We start from the raw sequence: 4475 nt of genomic DNA on the forward strand, positions 1-4475 counted from the left end.
ATTTAACCCCTTCCTTCTCACTCCCGTGAAAATGACGTGGCAAGGTTTCGCCCTCTATTTCTCGCTCCCGTGAAATTTCCGGCTGGAGTGTTCAGCAGTAACGCACCAATAAGAATAAAATAATTCATTTCTTTTGCCCAGAAAAGATTTTTTTCTCATCTTTCGCACCAGATGGCAATACCAGGATATTTTTAAGGTAACTGTGGATAGTTAGTTTACTTTAAACTAGATGTCAGCAATAATCAAATACGTGTATTTGGCAAAATAGGCACTTTTATGACCGTTTTCTTGAAAATTAACCGATCTTTAAGGGGTTAATAACATAAAAATAATGCTTAATAATAACATAAACCTTTGTAAATGCTTGTAATCAGATTTTTTTTAATTTTTAAATTTTCATTAAGAAAATAATTTCCTCAAAATATTTTAATTATCAATTATACTTATAATCTGTGTCTGATTACCATTAATATATAATTATGTTAAATACTATTCCCCATCACAATGAAGATTTTAGTCATTTCAGCCAGCTCTTACCATTTCAAGTGTAATTAGTAATATATATACATCTATCTAATCAACAATGTAATCTAATCTGATTTAGTGAATGAGAATGAGAATTTAATACTATATAGCAATATAGAATATATGATGCTTAACAGAATTAATCCAATGATGTATGCAGTAATTACTGAATAATATTAAACAATTTCATTTAACTACGTGTACAAATACTATGCGATTTTAAGTATAGATACTAAATATTTGCCGTGTTTTAGATGAATAAAGCATTAGACGCATATAACTGATAGAAAGGAACTTGTAAATGCAGATATAAAGCAAATATTTAAAAAAAAAACAACAACAGCAAAATAAGCTTTAAAATAAAACTACATATGGTATTTGAAAATAGTCTAAATCCGCTTGTCTATTTCTTATTTAAATTTTTATTTTTAAAATGCTAGTAATCTAAAAAAAATATGCTCAAAAATTATTTGTTGTTGTAGCTCATTTACGTCGCACTAGAGCTCAGCATATCAATTGGCGATTGGCGACGGTCTGGGAAACATCCCTGAGGATGATCCGAAGACATGCCATTACAATTTTGATCCTCTGCAGAGGGGGTGGCAGTCCCGCTTCGGTAGCCCGACGACCTACACGCGAAGTCGAGCACTTTACGGCAGAACAGTTTAACGAGGACCAATATCGCACACCCTCGGTCCCTACGCAGACTGATCCAAGTGTTCACCCGTACGCACACTGCCCGCAGCCAGTGATGCTTGACTTCGGTGATCTGCTGGGAACCGTGTCTTAACGATCAGTCCACTGTGGGACCTCAAAAATTTATAGTTTTATACCTTAATGTGGAAAAAAAGGACTACTTTAAAAATATTTTGATGTAATGTATGTTCATATAAGTTTTGTACAGAAATTTTAGGGATTGTTGTTGTTGTTGTTAATTTACGTCGCACTAGAGCTGCACATTGGGCTATTGGCGACGGTCTGGGAAACATCCCGGAGGATGATCCGAAGACATGCCATCACAATTTTGATCCTCTGCGGAGGGGATGGCACCCCCACTTCGGTAGCCCGACGACCTGCGCGCGAAGTCGAGCCCTTTACGGTAGCACAGTTTAACGAGGACCAATACCGCACACCCTCGGTCCCTACGCAGACTGATCCAAGTGGTCACCCACCCGCACACTGACCGTAGTCAGTGATGCTTGACTTCGGTGATCTGCTGGGAACCGTGTCTCAACGATCAGTCCACTGCGGGATGAAATTTTAAGGAAACTAAATACAATATATGCACGAAATTTATACAAATAGAAAACTCAAGCTTTCTTTTAGACGAAAGAAATTTATAAAAAAATATTATTAATAAAAAATCATTAAAAATGAGGAAATAAAAAATATCGATATATGCGTCTAATATGTAGGTATATAAGAAAATATTGTTTGAGGCCAGTTGAAATTACGTTTTCAGCAGTTAAGAAACTGAAATAAAGCATAAAATATCCACTTTTCTAAAAATAAAATTTATTCAGTAATTAAAATATCACTTAGTATCACTAGTTAAGCAAAACACTTAGTTAAGCAAAAGTTAAGCACTTAGTTAAGCAAAAACTATAGACAAAACCAGTGTTCAATGTTCTTCAAGATTTAACTAGTAATTTTAGCTACTAAATAAGACTCAGATTTCTCCTTCAAATAATTAGGAACTTCTCAAGAACAAACAGTCCTCTAATCTCTAACAATTCATGTTTGATTAAAATCCCATGAATAATATAGATAAGTAAATATCCATATGATATGCATATTTAAAGACATCTTCTCGATGCTCGTAAAACATCAAGAAGCCGAAGGAGTGGAAATAATTCCAGTAATTGAAAACCAAGGCCCTTATAATTGGTCTTCAACTTCTCGATTATCAATTAAGATCTGAAAATCGATATGCTCTCTGGTATTTTAAAGTGCGAATCGAAAAGAGGATTCGGCCAGTCTAGAGACAGCTGGTTTAATTTTAATTCACTCTATATGCTTTGGAAATATTTTCCTTTAATTATATTCCTTTTGGTGTTGTTGCATCCAGGGGGGATGGTGCGGAAAAGGACTTTCCTTTCAGTCAAACTTTGAATTCGGCTGGATTAATCCGTATGATTAAGCCTTGGAAAAGAGAGTGAGAGAAAATAGACTTGAGGGACAGACTAGCGTTTCAGAATGAGTTTTGCATAATTTAATTGGATCGGCAGCGTGCGTATCAGGCAGGGGGCTAGTAACTGGCTTGGAATCCAATTAGAACGTCGAGCAGTTCGGACTTAGCCTGTCTAGAGGAAGGCTGACAGGCGCCGATGAGTGTTAGCCGAAGGTAAGATGAAATCCGGTAATCGGAGATTTGGCTACGGCGCTTACAGGAAGCAAAACAATTGAACTGAAACAGAAATGAGCAAACATATATTGTCAGGTTCACTTTCTACGTAGAGTGAATATAAAGTGTTGTCATTAAAATATAATTTTTTATTATTTAATTTTAAATAAGTTTTGTTGCAGTTATCAATTCAATCTACAACTGATATTTATATTATTTTGAAAGATACACTGAGTATTGCAACTTTGTAAAATTAGGCCTCTTTTTAGTAGAATCTGATAAATATAAAAATTTTGTAAATTTGAATAAAAATTTATTAACAACTATAAATGTATATAGGGAGCTTAGAAGTAACCGTCCTTAAAATATTTGCGAAAAATAAAACATGATGTCCAAATCAGAGTTAAAAATAAATATTTGGAAAAGGAAGAAACAAAAACGCTTTCTGAATCTGTCGAATCACTAGTAGAGAAGGAGGTATTCAAACTGTTAAATTGCGAAAAGAAAAAAGCATAGATAAGCTCAAACGCGAGGGTTTTTAAATTATCTAAATGTAAAATATGTGATTAGTTATTTAATTTTTATGTATAATTATTTCAAGTTAATTTTTTATGGTACTTACTTGTCTAGATAAATTATACCAAATCATTGCATCTTTTATAGTTTAAGAATAAATTTAAATTTTGTCTGTTAATAAATTAAATCTGAAGAGTGGTAAAGTAAGTCTTATTGTCACAAATACATAAGCAATGTTATAGAAATCATAACAAGAAATAAAATATGTCAAAAGATCAAAATATAAAATATATTTTAAAATTGTTTTAAATAATATAAAATCCTTAAATAGTGTCAATATTGTGAAATGAGGAATTTATTCTCCTTTATTGCATAAAATATTTAAAAATAGATTTTTACTAATTATTTAATATGCTAAACTTCAAACAAGACTTGTTTCGTCTTTTATATTTGCTGAGTGCTTATTTGGATAATTAAATAAACAAAACCTTTATTTAATAAATAGCTTGAAGCTTTTAATCTTTTATTGAGTAGGAAATTTTATGTATTATTGATAGTTTGGATTAATTCAAGATTAAAATTTTGATTAAATTCAATATTCAAAACCAAAATGGTACGAAGCTCTGTGATTTTAAGCATTTTTGAAGAAATAATAAATTCAGATACAAAAACCTTCATTTCAAATTGTATTCAATAATTAGATACTATGTACGTATAGATTCTAATAGAAATTAACTAATAAAACTTGAAAGAGCAGTGATACATTCATGATATTATAAACATAAAAATAGCGAAGGTTAAAAAAACAAAACTATTTTACGTTTAGAAGGAATGCTTGTTTATTTTATCTGTTCATAAGGTTGGGGAAATAATCTTAGTTATTTCTTAATTACGTGGATTTCCTTTTTTTAACCAGGCATTTTTTTTTTAATTAAGCATCTAAATTCCTATGCTGGAATGAGTCCAAAAAAATTCATTTAAATCTGTTTGTTGTCATTACGTAAGCCTTTTTTCGTCTTTCTCTTTGTTATCTAGTTTTATTTATTTTTTTATTATTTTTTTTTATTTATTATTTTTTTTTTTTGCAATG

The sequence above is a fragment of the Parasteatoda tepidariorum genome, chromosome 1 (assembly GCF_982258835.1).
Source record: "Parasteatoda tepidariorum strain Cologne lab strain chromosome 1, Ptep-v5.0, whole genome shotgun sequence".
Classification (NCBI taxonomy): domain Eukaryota; kingdom Metazoa; phylum Arthropoda; class Arachnida; order Araneae; family Theridiidae; genus Parasteatoda; species Parasteatoda tepidariorum.